The sequence below is a fragment of the Bombus bifarius genome, unplaced genomic scaffold (assembly GCF_011952205.1).
Source record: "Bombus bifarius isolate JDL3187 unplaced genomic scaffold, Bbif_JDL3187 scf7180000008178, whole genome shotgun sequence".
Lineage (NCBI taxonomy): Eukaryota > Metazoa > Arthropoda > Insecta > Hymenoptera > Apidae > Bombus > Bombus bifarius.
This window is the reverse complement of record NW_022884495.1, coordinates 207754-223282: the sequence shown is the minus strand read 5'-3', so window position 1 is coordinate 223282 and position 15529 is coordinate 207754. Positions and strand designations below refer to the sequence as shown.

Below are 15529 nucleotides of genomic sequence, written 5' to 3'. Positions count from 1 at the left end.
CGGCGAGATTCTTGGAGTTTTATATTTTTCAAGTCCTTCCAGCCGGGAATCGAGGGATCCTTGTCAAAGGACTCTGGATATGATAATCCCGGCGCCAAGCTGAATGCGTAATGAAGTTTCTCCGGCGACAAGAAGTGGACTCGGCTTCTGATTAGCTTTGCCTTTACGCGTCCCTCGGCCTAAAGGTCGCTCGCTTCGCTGGAAATTTTTCAGTAAATTTCGCGGATAGCCTTCCGCCAACGACACCGAAAAAGGAACTCTCCGGGCTATTCGGGATCGTGATTCTTCCCTTTCTCACGGTCGCGTAATTGAATCTAGCGTGATCGGTTCGTAGCGCCGGAGAGGAGCCACAACCTCGTGTGTAAGCGAATCAGGTGACACGAAAAAATATCCCCTGGAATCGGTGAAATCGGGCCGATAATCTTTGCCCATTAGACTCGAGGCGTAAAAACCCAACAGATTGGAAACCGCATTCGGTTAGACGGCAACCTTTTATCCGGCGGACAGAGAATCCTCTCTTTCCTTTTTGCATTAACGCGTTCCCCGAAGCAGCAGCGCGGCCCTATTAACTAATGCCAGCACCCCTGTTGAACGCAATGCCATACGTGCACCGGCAAACCAGCGAACCAGCTAACCAGTCGACCATCCAGTCAGTCAGGCAGGGTGCGGAGGACCACGCTGGTAGGACATGCCTGCTACGACGGGACAGTTTAAGCCCTGATATATCGCTCGCCGACACTCCCAACTTCTGTCGCCGTTTCTGTAGCGCTTTTTTGTCACGGCAAGCCACGGCTGACCATATGTCCACGGAAACCGAGATCCCCATCGAGTATCTGCGTCTGTGCCACGCGCTCCCCGCCGATCTTTCGTCTCTTTCACCTTCCTGTCCCCTAAAATTTGATCGTCGCACCAACGAGTTTGTCGATCGGGATACATTTCGATCGATCGATCGGTGCTTCCGAGTCACGAGTTTTTAAATGCCAGACGTTCGGAAAGAAATTGGCGTATCGCGGACGATCCTTTTATCGAGAGTCGCCGCTGGATTTCTTTTCTAGGGAATACACGTGACGAATCCGTCGTATTATATATGCAGCTTCGATCGAAAGTCAGGCGAAAACACACGCTGTACGGAACGTGTTAAGCGAGCTTAGATAACCCGTGGACCAACACAGGCGGATCCCCACTTTGCACGTAACAAATGATGCCACATGTTCGAATCTTGACTCGATCTTCGTCTCTCCCGCGGCTTCTCTGTTCTCGTCATCTTTCCTCTCGGTGGACGGGCAACCCGCGGGGCATGCAACATTCGGCCTGGTATCCAGGGATATGGGGTCCTACGTTCGTGTAATTTGTACGGTTAAACGCACGTGCAAAAAGCGGACGAGAGATAGACGGAGCGAGGGCGAGCACGAAGACAATTTACACGGGGGCTAACTGCCGCACTGGGAGCATTTACCAGAGGCACGAATCGAATCGATCCTACTTAGCTGTTAATGGAACCTTATGCCAGTTGCCAGTGAAAAGTTGCAGGCAAATGGCGTCTAGCGGCAAGTGTATTGCGAGTGAATCGCGCAAAAGTATTGTACGGCGAGCGATCGTCTCGTGTATGGCGAGTCGACCAAAGTGGACAACGAAAAAGAAAAGAGAAAAGAAAAAGAAAAAGAAAGGAAAGGAGAAAAAGAGAAAAAAGAGATGGTGGAGCGAGGACGAGAAAGAAAATTCCTTCGAAAAAGAGACCGTAACTGATGTCGACGGATGAGCAGCATTGAGGAGGACAAACGCGCGTATGTTCTCGCTAGTATTCCCCTCCCGAATCCTCTTCCTGGTCTTTTCACGTGATTGTCGACGGTCGTCCGAGTGCCACCGAGCTGCAGGTAAGTGGCCGTCATCGCGCCTCGGTTAAAAAGGCTAACCGATTGCCGTCTCTTTATCAACCACTTTACGAACGTTTGAAAAACTGCCTGGGTGTCGGTGAGGTCTCGTTCTCCGCAACCTTCAACCTGTGCCGCTCATTGTGATTAATTCTGACATATGTTCGCGTCGCTTGTAGAGACCGGCGATCCTATTCAGATGTTCGTCGGGCGTAGCCCGCAGAGAATTCGAGACTTGCACGCCACTTAGGAGAGCGACAGAGGAACGCCGGATAAGCTTTTCGTCGAGGTTCGTCGTTTCTTCGAGATGGTCGTTCGATCGACACGCGTATCGTACCCTTTTACGTTCGACATTCGTCTCTATTTAACACGGTTCTTGGTTTATACGTTCGTTCGCTCACCGGCGGATACCACGTCACGAACCTAGGTTTTTACTTATTCATCCGTTACGTTGTTATTATTCGAACGAAAGGGGCGACGAGTGGCCCTTCCACGAAAATCGATCGATAAACGGATGTCGATCATTTTTTTTGCAAGCCAGGCAGACCGAACGTAATCGGATGCGTACAAGAATCAATCAGACTCGGCGTCTCTTGGAACGTAACTCTGTTACTGGCAAAACGATCGTTCGAGCATCTTTCCCTTACCTTTGCGATCATCGTCGACGATCCTTGTCCTCGGCGATTCGCGAGTTGCTGCCTCTCCTCGTCCGTCCTCTGTAACAAACAGAAAAGGAACGGTTTCGCGTAAAATTTTTTAAAAGGAATGGCGACGAAAGAGACGAAGCGTTTAGTCAGCGAATGAAACGTACGGTAGACACCGGTAGACGGTGGACGGTAAACACTGGTGGCCTAGATTGTCCGCGTTCCATTTATTAAACGAGAAGTTGTCGTTCTCGATCGCGATGACAATGTGCCGAAGAATTTCGTGTCGTCGAAAGGCGCGGTCGTTCTAAATAACTTATTGGCAATCGCGGAGCCCCGTGACGCAATGGCCGCGTTCAAACGGCAAACAAATAATTCCATTATATTTATCAGATAATGAAAAGGCACCGATAAAACCGCAATAGCGTGTAACTGGCGAATGAAACGGAGGAAAAGAGAGAAAGAGAGAGAGAGAGAGAGCGAGAGTTTCTAGGATAAAGAAGGTAACATGTCGTGCTCCGTCTCTTTCCCCCTGTCATTAATACCAGGCGACTGTTACATATGGATGAGAAAGCTGGGTTAGGCCAGGACAGCGATGCTACAGAACGAGACGAAAGCGAAACGGGATGTAGGGAAGCGAAACTCATCGACTAAAAGCATCCACGAAAGACCAAAGTCGTTTCGCTCTCGTCTCGAATCTTCGCCCTCTTGCACGAGTCCACGAACACCGACAAGAGAAGAGGAGTCCTCTCTACGCCGAAAGAGAAGAGACTTCGATAAGGTCGCCCGGGGATAAAACGAGTCCCCTCGACGTTTACCTACGATTTAAATTGTCTGCCAGCTCCAACCTCGATTTCACGGAATCTTTGCGTTACACTGGATTCCTTTTTCCTCGCTCGCGTGTAGCTTTTTCCGTGCAGCTCGTTTTTGCTTTTCATCGGTGATGACTCGACGAAAAGTCGCGCATCGAAGCGTCGACTCGTTGGAACGAGGTCAAGTTATTTTCGCTCGACAAACGCGATGGTCCCGCCTCTTTTCGTAACGAATGGCTCTGTTCTTTCCGCGAATTTGCAAAGACCTACACAACACGCCGAACGTTTATCGCCTCGCGAGCAAATTTATCCTGACTCACACAGGCTCGTGACTTCTTTTCTCCGATCTGTTCCGTTAGCGAGAACGATAAATCTGAACTTGCCCCCGTATATCTTCCGGTCAAGGGGAGTAAACGCAATATAGGTAATGTTCTGGCCGGCTACTTAACAAATTGCTACAAATTGCGGCGAGCGTTTAGCCGTCGGATCCGTTTGAATCTGCGGTCGCCTATATCCCTATCGCCTCTTGCGGTTCCCTTGCTCTCGGGGGTTCTATGCTCTCTCTCTCTCTCCGCTTTCGCCGACACCGTGGTGACCACATGGTGCTCCCATATGTCCGCGCCATCACCCTAATGTCCGACCGCGGACCGTATCGGAGCTGGCTCAAAGACGGAATTATCACCAACGAAATGAAAAGGATGCGACAGGTTTGCCGTAGGTTCGCGTGTCCCTCGGACCCGTCCGACCGACGTTTATTCGAACGATAAACTGTTTACCGATTAAGTTTGCACGGACGTTCGTATAAATCCCGGTGAAATTCCTGGAATTGGAGAAAAGGACGAAAGAGTGGAGAGGCGCCTGTGCAAGATGGTTCGTAGGATACGTTAGCGGAAGATCTTGTCGTAAGAGACGTGGCTCGGTGTTGCGGACAAGTCATTAATCAATGGTTTCGGAGCGGAGAACGAGGTGCCCTCTAATGGCACTTTAAAGGCGATACCCTGGAGCCAATCAGTGATCGCGTGCCGCGCACGGATCGTCTGGGTTAATTTCACGGGTATTTAACGCGGTTTCGCTTAACAATGATTCAATCAAGCCGGATTTATTTGGCCGGGATTCGCCGGTTGTCGGCACGAGGCGATCATTAGGGCTTCTCGTCGGAAACGCCTCCAAGCCTTTTGCCGAAATAAACGCGGCCGTTCGATATAGTCGTGCGACGTTGCTCGTTAACGGGTCTCTGTCACATTCAGCACGACAAACGCTTTTCTCCGTTTCGATCCAAGTTAAATCCCCTTCGGATCGAACGTTATTCCGGCCTTTGTTACGCCGAAAGAGCAAAGAAATAACTGGCATGTGGTCGTTGCGTCGAGCGGATTCCGTGCTACGACCAGACCGATCGCGATTTTATGCCGCGGATCGCGCATCCCGCATAGCAAAGGAAGGATAAATTGTCAGGGCGATTAGAACGATGCGTCAAGTTCGTCCGGCGTAAATATCGGTGAACACGGCCTCCTGTCCAGGAAGGGGACGGGATCGGCAATTCGACGGCCGTGCGAAATGTTGTCAGCCAATTTTCTTGCCCAGTGCCTCTGAATGCCGCAGATTTCCATCTAGGTCCGTCCTCGGTGGCGCCGGTGTATACCGTTGCTGGGTAAATACACCCTTTTCCATCCCCTCGAGCGGACGAACGTCGTCGTCGTCGTCGCCCTCCTCCTCCTCTCGCTCCTCTTCCATCGTCCACCTCGATCCACCCCCGTAGCCGCACGAACCACAACTGTGATTATAATTCGTAGTCCCTGCTGACAGAACCAACCACCATCGTCAACCCCGCTTCTCCTCCGTAGCTACGTTCCTCGTCCCCATCTACGTTGGTATCTACGTTAGTGGACGGGGATCGGACGCTGTGTAAAGGATTATGCACGCGGATTTAACTGATGAATCACATTGTCGTCTTGATTCGCGGTGGCGTTAATTTTCGGTACCGCGTCGCCAGCCGTTTCGACCTGCAACGACACGCGCGTCTCGCTTCGCCGAGAGTGTTGCGAGCACGGGAAACTCGTTCTTCGGACGTCATCCAGTCGCCGAAATAGATCGGATCGGGAACATCGTCGGTTTCGTCGTGATCGATCGTGTTCTTAATAATTGTTGTATGGTGTAATGCAAGGCGGTATGTCGGAAGGACGTATTCGTAAACGAGCACGTGTAACGTGGATCTTTTTATCTCGGTACTTGGAGGAAAAAAGAAGTGGAATCTAACGAGAACGAGAGAATCGAGCACGGATAGAGCGGCGATAAATCAGCGTACGACAAATTATCGGCAGCGATTAATCGGTAAACCTTGGACGCTTATTTGGAGAACTTGTTCGGTTTAATGCGCCATAATGAGTATTGGAGATTACGGCAACTGAATTCAGCGACAGACAGCAATAATTTATCACCGATGCTTCTTTAGGATACGCGTCGTAGCAAGTTGGAGACGCGGCAACCCCTCGGCGTGTTGCTTCTCGTCGAGCAAACAATTTCCATTCGTTTGGAAAGGTTTCTAATCCGCCAACATCGGGTCCATGGGTAAAGCCAGAATTAACCACTTCCCATTTCGACCTACCGCGATCACGGGGCTTATTAATTTTGCCAATAATGCCGACGAGAGGGTGCCTCCTTCGCACAGATGGCGTATCACGAGTCAATATACTTTTCCGCCACGAAACCGCCCCTCGGAACACGTGACGGCCTCCGAATTTTCGCTACGCTAATCATCTCTTTGACCTATGCTTCCCGCATATGGTTCCGCAACGAGTTACTCTTTCCTCTCTCCTATCATCGATGTACGATATTTCTGCTAAACGAGATTCGCCGTGGCATCTTGGCCGAACAGGGCTTGGCCAGGAAAAAGGTTACACGCGTCGATATCCGGTTTTTCCAGATTTATCGCGATCGTTTGAAATATATATTTCACGCGCGGATCGAGTACCCTCGTTGCCACCGTTTCTATCGACTAAAGTGTATCTTTGCGAGCAAAGACACAGGGCCTAGAAGAAGAAAGACGACGACGACGACGACGACGACGACGACGGTGATGACGATGACGTAGTAGAGCGCAGAGAAAGAAGACGCTGAAGCGAAGAAGAAGAAAAGAAGTTGAAGGAGGATAGAAAGGGGAGGAGGGAGAACCGATGGTTCTGCCAGAGTCAGGACACGATCACGGAGCATGGACCGACAGAGAATGGAGAATAAAGTAAGCCAATGTGGTGTCTGTGTGTGTGTGTGTGTGTGTGTGTCGTGTGCGCACGAGAGAAAGAGAAAGAGAGAGAGAGAGTGAGAGAGTGAGAGAGAGAGAGAGAGAGAGAGAGTGCACGTAGCGGTCGAAACGAGACGGACATAAAGGAGACGAGAAAAGGATCGAGAGAGAGAGAAAAGCGGGGACGAAGGTGTGTGGTGGAGAGAAGCGAAGAGGAGGAACGAGAAATCGAGAGAGACAGGGCCAGAGAGAAAGACGAGGAGAGAGAAAGGAGAGGACAACCCCCTCTTCTTCGCGGGTTGACTCGAACGCCGGCGATATCTCGACCAATCAAATCACGCCGCGGGCTCCGCCTTTTATCATTATTTTACTTGTTTTCCCTTTACTTCACCCTCATTGGATGACATTCTCTGGGCCATTTCGCGGTGCAAAAAAGTTACCCGCGCCCAACCGAGGACTCCATGCTTCCTCCGACGTCCTTCGGTACCCTTCTGGTACCCACCTTGGTTCACGGACCACCTCCACGGAGATTCCTTTGCCAGAGGAGATGGCCAGAGTCCTCCTTTTGCCGGGCAAATCGTTTTCCACGGATTTCCATCGCGCGGATTTCGACCTCTTCGTTGCGTCACTTTACGAAACGCGATTGATTGCAAGCCCCGCGTAAACCGGTCGTGCCGTTTCCAACCACTCCGACTCTATCTTTTAATCTCTCAAGGTGATTGATAAACATGGATTCGTCCGGATCGGATAGAAGTCACTCTCGACTTTTTCCGCGCGTCTCACGGTAGAGCGGTTGCGAAACGTATCGCACGAAACGATTCGCGTCGATCCTTCGTGTCACCGTACGAAAGCAGCCGATAGCCCAACTTCTACGGTCTTCCTGGCGATTTTCGTTCTTCTCTGCCGTTTTTTTCCCCCCCTTTTTGTTCTTTTTTCGCGTCGATACGCGAAATCGTGGGAACGAACGATCGGTCGGAACACAAGAGCGTTCGATGTCGAAAACGTGCTCGATTCATCGACTTCGTGATCCCAACGAGAGCGAATCAACGATGAAAGCGTCCGCGGGAGTAGCCACAGATAAATTCGTACCTATCGATTCGTCTAGCGCATCGAGGCCGTGATTGACGAGGTTCTCTCGTCAAGGATTATGCGGTTCGTTGGTTGGAACGAACGGCTTTGGGGCATGAGTGCGTAGACAAATATACAGGTATAGCCAGCCATACAGTACGCCAATGGACACTTTCCAAACCACGAAACCTCAAAAACCGCCGAGGGCCACGCGTCTGCAAAATTATCGCTCTCCAAATGAGGATACGCTGTGATCGCGCGTCCGATCGATAACTTTGATTTCAGAAATAAAACTTGTCCAGCCGACAGATAATTTTGCCTGTTTCAGCGTATCCATGCCGGCGGTTCGAGCTCGTGTCCCCTCGTTCCGATAATTGATACTCTCGGACGATTCTCGCGCGTACTTTCCAACTCGTCATACGCTTCCACGCTATCATTTGCATTGTTAAGGCGCGCGTGCAACGATTCGGCCCCACGAAGTCCAGGACAATTAAGTAGGCTCGTCAGAAGCGGGATGCACGGGGTTTCGGAGCGTACGGTGACGATCGAGCGTGCCTCGCATTTGCACCAACGACGCTTACGACCGTTGCACAGAAACGATAACGCTGTGGCGTTGGCCACGGTGACGAGTTGCTCCGGCGAACCTGTAATTCACCGAGAATAAATTCTTCAGCAGGGTGGAACGGGATACAATTCGTGGCCCACGAAGGAAAGAAAGAAAGAAAGAAAAGAAAGAAAAAACAACGCTTGGTCGCACCTACGTACGTTTGATCTGGCATTGCTCTGCACCGCATTGTATGTATATCGGCTGGTGTAAACTACGGCGCGGAAGAAGCGGAGCAGGAGATCGAGGAAAAGGATCGGCGAACCTACGTTCCTGGAGGGAGGGAGGGAGGTAGGGAGGGAGGGAGAGGGAGAAACACGCGGAGGTAGCTGAAAAAACAATGTCGCCGGAGGAGGGCAACTAAAAGGGACGAGGTTAGAAATGGAATAGCGTATGGCCTAGAACGCGGCGGAAACAAGGAGACGTACTGTTACGATCGCTATAGCGATCCGTAGGGGGAAGCTCGAGGAAACCGATAGGACAGGAGTGGTACGGAGGCTTTGAGCTTTCTGGTTTTTGCAGGCCGATGGAGGAGTAAATTTGAAATTTGCTCGGTAGTCGACTTGCCGATATGGAGAGGCAAAGCGTACGAACCGGATAACGATTTGTTCGAAAAGCAATATAGCGGGCTATCACCGAGCTCGAGGAGGATGAGACGAAGGAAAGCGAGAAGGATGAGGAGGATGGAGGAGGGTGGGAGGGTCGTGTGGGGCGCCCTTTTCCTGAAATTTGCATGAGGTATTAAAGCGCGGTGGCTGCGTTCACCAGTGGAGTTCCTGTTTGCCGACACCGAATGCCGAGGATCAAAGGACCTCTGGCAGGCTCGCGCGCGTCTCTCTCCATCGGGGAACGAGCGCGCGACGCGGCCAGACCGAAACGGGAGGGAGAGAGAAACGGAGAACCGGAGGGAATCGTTCGTTCGCCGGGCCTTTGCCACTCCACCGAGAATCCCTACGACGTCAGCCAACTTTGGATATTCCTGTTTCTAGGCCTTTGTCGTTAAATCGTCGATCGTACGACAACCGATTTCCTCGCCGAACGCTCTGCCACTAGGATCGTCGTGCGACGACTTTGCCGCATCGCTCGGTCGAACACTCGTCCGAATCGAGGGATCCACCGAGTGGCAGCCGGCAGGTTTTCTCGGCAAGCTCGGTCGGAAAATCGCGCCGTTACTCGCGGAGATTTATACGAGACGGCGGAGATCGGGCGATAATCAACGATCCGGTTGGAACGAGGAAGGAGTACACGCTACCCTCGCCCGTCGTCCGATTATCATAATTGCCAGTTAATTACGAAATTTATGCGTTCGCTGCTCGAGTCTGAAACGCCGGCTCGTCGGCTTGCCGCGCGATCGTCCGCCAATTTCACGCGTAATAAAGTCGTGGGAGGAATCTAGGCGAGTTATCCGACGATGCGCGTAATTCACGCGCGTTTCGTTGCGCGAAATCGAACCGTCGAGCGATACGCGCCGCACGCCGCCGGCCTGCTATACTACCTCCTTCTGGAAAAGACGAATGGCCGACGGATCCTTGGACGGAACGACCGCGGACCAACGATATTCCAAGAATGTTAACGCGCGTAATCATATTCTTGTTCGCATCGTGCCCCGTAAAAACGTTAGCTGGCAGTGATGTATGCCGTCGGGGGCACGCATCGCATAAGTAAGGAGGAGCCTTGGGCCCATTCATCAGCTAACAGGGGGAATAGGCCCACGAACCGCTCCATCTCGCTCTCGGCCCTCTCCCTTCTTCCCCCCGCGTGCGTTCTCCTCTGTTTTGCGCTACCAGGGGACACTTTCGTGCATCCTATCCATCGGTTAATCGCGGATAACAGTATCTCTTCTTCGTCTAAGAGCTCGATCCGCTCGAATGCCTAGGAAAGCAGCGCGCGTTCGCATTTCGTGGCTCGTCCCGCGATTGATAAAAAGGAGGCGAACGGTCGAAGGGAACGAGTTTCCTGACAAATAGAATCGGCATTGGATTCGAGGAGGGACACGCGTTGCCAGTGTGGAAAGGGGACCGAGGGTGTCGAGGGCGTCGCGTTCCCGAAGCACCGACGGGTGCCAAACCGCATTTTAGGCGAGCTATCCATACCAGGTGAAGCGTTCGGATCGGTAAGGATATCATTCTGCTTGGACGGCGTTTGGTGGTTGCCGGCGGCACGGCGGTGGCGCGGTGGCCACGATGGTACACGGGCGGCGAGTAGCGGGGAATGCAAAAAGGTCGTGGCCCGGGCCGGGTTGCCGCGTTTTACAAATTATTCAATTAGCCCCGCGAATTAAGGTATGCATATTCATCGCTCTCTGATACGCGTATGTGCGCTCCGTGGCTACATCCAGCGCGCATAAACAATTGGGGCTCGCACACGCGCGTTAGACGCTCTAACGAACTCGCAGCTGCATCCTAAATGCGTCCGTTTTGCAACGATGCGAACAGGGGGCCGGGTTTTCTCCGTGTCCGCGGTGCAGTTGCACGAGCACGCTGTCGGATATGTACGCCAAACTCTGTCCAGTATCCGGCAGAGTCGTTTCGCTCTTTTTCCAGTCCAGTTTACCCATACGCGAAACGCTCCAACGTTCGCTCGTTCCTCTGCTTCCTTTTTTAATCTATTTCGTCGAAGATATCGGACGTCGCTCGACGCTGTCCAACGTTACTCGCTGTTGCGTTCTTGGAAACGCCACGACCGTTCTCTCTCTCTCTCTCTCTCTCTCTCTCTTTCCTCTCTCTCTCTCTACACCCTGAAGGAAAGCGTTCGTAATCACCGGAAGATTAGCGGATATCGAGCATCTCTTATCGTTAGCCGAGGCTGACGAGGATGGGTATACGGTGAAACTCGTGGACGCGGCGTGCCGTGTAAAATGGTAAAAAGCGGAATTAATTGGCAAGACAGAGCGAGAATTAAAGCGGGGCCAGGAACGAAACGGATTATTATTTCTTCCGGTAGATAAAGCAGGGAAGCGGAATAGGGAAATAAAACATTGCGAGCGTAGGTGAAGTAGGCGCGGCCCGTACTATACGCGCGCGGCTTCGCGTCCGGGCTACTGGCAGAGTTACGGTTCGAGGCTCCTGGGCCGGGGTTGCGTTTAAAACAACGCCGAGAAATGCACATTTTAATCGTATCGCTAATAGCCCGACGTTTATAAGCCTCGCTGTGTCTCATGAATACGCATGTACCTGCCGGTGACAACGGTGCAAAATTAATGCACACGCGGCAGGATATACAAGTACGTGGCCGGGACGAATCTCCGCGGAGACTTTCGTTTCCGATGCGATTCTTCTTCTTTCCGGACCGACGCGACCCGTCGTCGGGCGCCACACCCGAACTGCGTATAACGGGTTACCTCGTTTTCCGAAATCGTTGGCCGTGTTGGCCGTTTCGCCGATCGCCGTACGAGGCAGCCACTTTTATCTTGGATCGCGTTTCGATATCATCGTGTACCCGGTAATGCTCGGAAACTGCGAGCACGAGAACGAGAACGAACGCTCGCGCAACGGTGGACAGTTATCGCGTTGTATTATTCAAAAGTCACCGGAGCGGAATATCGCGAAACTTGGTTCCTTATTCGAGATATTATTTGTTCAACGACATGGGCGTTGTTCCACGAATTAGCGGGTCGGAAACAAATTGTTCCGCGAGAGCCACGGGAACCGCGTTTCCTACCTATATATCGTATTCATATTCATGCGAATAATTGCAATAATAGCGTAGCTCGGGTAATTGATACCCATGTACGCGATTACGAAGTTAGCGGTGGCCGAAAGGCCGCGCGTTAAATACCGTTCGGTCTTTTTCTCATTTCCATGCCATTCGAGGCCCAGGCGTTCGAGCCGGCGTGTCGCGTCCATCGATGGAAAGCGTGCAGCAACGTTAACCGTTCCATAACCGTCGTCGTCCATTCGCGTGCTAATTAATCGACGGGTCTTTCAATTAACGCGTGTTCGGCAACAAGGCGGAATGGTTTCGTGGCGGATCAGCGGGAATAATGGCGCGGATAACCTTGTCCCCTTGTAACGTCGGCTTCTTTTATGAATGTAAATGTATTCCCGATCGGTCGATCAGATAGTTTAATATTAATAATAGAGCACGCTCTCGAGATTATCGGGCTTCCTCGAATTTGTCGGCTGTGTGTCACGACGATATGCATCCCCGATATCGCCAATTACGGCCAGATTGAGTCATAACGATTCTGGTTATGTTAAACGCGAGTTTCTTGGCCGTTTTCGTCGATACATCTCACGGTTCGATATAAGATAGCGCAAAAGTATTCTACCTTGCCTTTAATTGGATACTTGTCTCTCTTCTTTCTCTCGCCAGACGACGGGAAGTGCGGTATATCGCGCGAGCATGAGCGCAACGCGAATGCACGATATGTAGTTCGTGTCTTCAATAACGGCCGTATTACATAAAGCCCCGCGTTTCTGTCTGGCTGTTGCCGTTTTTTCTTCCCATAAACTATCGCGTATAACTCGCGTTTGCTCGCGCGACCGGCATTCTCCCGGCGCAGCCTGCGTTTACGTCTTAACTCGATCGTATTCTCGATCGTATTCTCGATCGCGCCGCTAGATTCACACGTTTGTTCCCGGTTCGCGAAGAAACCCACGCGCGGAAGAATCGAACGCAGACGTACGGGCGTTTGCACGTATCGTTTTGCGCAGAATTAAGCTTAACGACGCGACTCACGAACGCTATCGGACTAGCGTCTACGAAATCTGACTCGGTGATTTTACTTAGTCGGCTTAAATTCGTCTTCTTCGTCAACTCCGTCCGATCTTTTCTTTCCTTTTCTTCCCTTTCCTTTCCTTTTCTTCTTCTCTACGCGGACGATCGAACGTCGTTCGTTCGATACCGTGTCGTCGATCGATCTTTAACCTTTAATCGTCGTCCAATTACAGTCGGATCACGAACGATCGGATGACAAAACGTCGAAACCGCGGACGAGGAAAAAGAGTTTTCCGGGTAATTTCGTCGGTGACGGCGATACGTACGTACAGGCGTGGCTCTCCGTATTTCTTGCTTGACTTTAATATGAGCTCCGCCGCGTAAGTAGACGTTACATAAAATGGCAAATATCGGAAGGGCTTACGGCCGCATTATGCCGATGGTAGCGGCTTTATTGCGCGACGTTCTCTTGCGAGTAAAAAAGAAAAAAAAAAAAGAGAAAAAAGGAAAAGAGAAAGAAAAGGAACGAACGATAGAGAATGATACGGAGAACGCTGGATCCCGGCAGATGTTCAGGATGTTCGCCGTTGGAAGTGTCTACGCGTGGCAAGCGTTGTTCCGTTCCTTGGAAATGTATATAAAAAACGAAGAATGTTTTCGCGAAGTTGGCGTCACCAGGAACGCGAGCCACGATTTCGAGGACTAGATGACCGAGGACATTTGGATGGCGAGAATTCCAGCGACGAGTGGTTTGGATCGCGTCGAGGGACGCGCGTTTGCCATGCAAACGGTCCGAGATCGTTAAGATCTATCCTACGGTGAAAAACCTTATCGAGTCCTCTAAAACCGTGCGCTCTGGAAAACGCGTGAAATTCCCACGGGCTTTTTCGTAAATCGTCGAACGCGTACATTCGCGCGTACATACGAGCGATATTCTCGGTTGTCGATTCCCTGTAAGGAACGCGGCCGATCGCTACCCACAGATCCGTCCTCGACTACGCGATTCCCATTTTCGTCTATTAATCACCAGGGAGAACGACTCGGTCGATTTCGAGGCTCGCGCCTCGAGAATTCCATCCTGTCGTTTTCACCGAAGCGACGATCTTGGTGACTTTTTCAAAAAAAAAAAGAAGAAAAGAAAAAAAAAAGAAAAAAACGATCGAGAGGCCGGCGACACGCGACGAGATCTTTGGAACGTTGCGAAACGCCGACGTGTCCATGAAAGGCGATTTTCTACGAGGCGACGTCTAAGAGAGACGAACGAGCTACGAGGTAGGAGCGACGGGAGACGACTCTGGGCATACTTTACGTTATTTCCAGTAAGAAGAACTGCGATTACAGCGATTAGAGAGACCACGGCGTGCGTGTACAACGGAACGGTTCCATATATCTAGCCAAGCTTTGCGCAACGTTCCAACGCGCTTGGTCTCGGTCTCAATTAACGCAATTACCCGCTCCCTCGTCTAATTACCTATCAAACGGAATTACTATCGCACGGGCGCGAGTGCGCGCGCGCCTGCTCGCCACCGAGCTCTCGTCTCTAATGAACGTTATTAATTGCTTTATGATTTTTCGATAAAACTTGCCGCGTAATCAAGTTATTATCCCACGTTGCGCGTCCTCGTTGCTACTCCGATCCACGGTTACCACCAGCCACTCGTTCCTTCTCGTCTGTTTTTTCGCGCCTAGTCCCGTTTTATGTTCTTCTTCGATTCGCGAGAAATATCGAGGACGCCTTTAAACCGCCTTACGAACTCCGATGAGAACGAGCCGGTATCATCGAAAGAATCGCGGAAGGATCGGGCGCACGTGGTATCGTCGTGATCGTTGAACGCGTCGCTCGCAAATGAAGAGATATTCGCGGTTAAACTTTGCCAGACCTCGGCACAGTTTATAACGTAATTTATATGCACGCTTACCGTCGATTCTCACCGCGGAAGAAAGGTGGCGAGACTTAAAATTCGGATTACTCGCGAGCGTCATTCCGCGTGAAGTTCGTCGGCTTATTTGAATATCGCGCGGCCAACTTTTATGACTGTTTCCTCGGATCTATTGGAAGCCGTATCGCGACGTCTTTGTTCGTCCAAATCTTGTTTGCGTTTCACGGCGACAACGATCCAGCGAACGATCGCTCCGTGTTTATCGTCGCGCGATTCGATTCGATGACGGACGATTCGATTTCTCGATCGGTCGATCGATAAAGAGCTAAGGAGAAAAAAGAAACAACGAGAAGGTGGAACGTAACCGCGTTGAAAGTTAATAAAAGTACGCGGTATTTTTGTCAGCTATCCGAGAATCGCGCAACACCACCGTGCCACATTATCCGCAAGATCAAAGGAACACGTCGAGGGGTGAAAGAAAAACGCGAGGGAATAAAAAGTCGTTAACGACGTGCCTTTACGATAAGTCGACGTAAAAAGAGAGAAGAAGAGAGGGAGAGAGAGGGAGAGAGAGAGAGAAATATGACGATGGCAACGATAGCTCTGGCATCGGAGAGAGTGGTCATTTAGCGTGGCGAGCAGGTGAGATTGGTGAGACGCGAGAGGCCGAGGGAATTTAGAGCGAGACGGCGGGGTGACGTTGACCAAATAACAACCGGGGTGTTCCGTCACGGATGCCTTCTCGCTGGTTCCCCT

General features: G+C 51.3%; 1 pseudogene; it reads right to left on the bottom strand.

The window, feature by feature from the left end:
- LOC117209597 overlaps window positions 1-15529 on the bottom strand; it is a 110420-nt pseudogene that overhangs the window by 15515 nt on the left and 79376 nt on the right.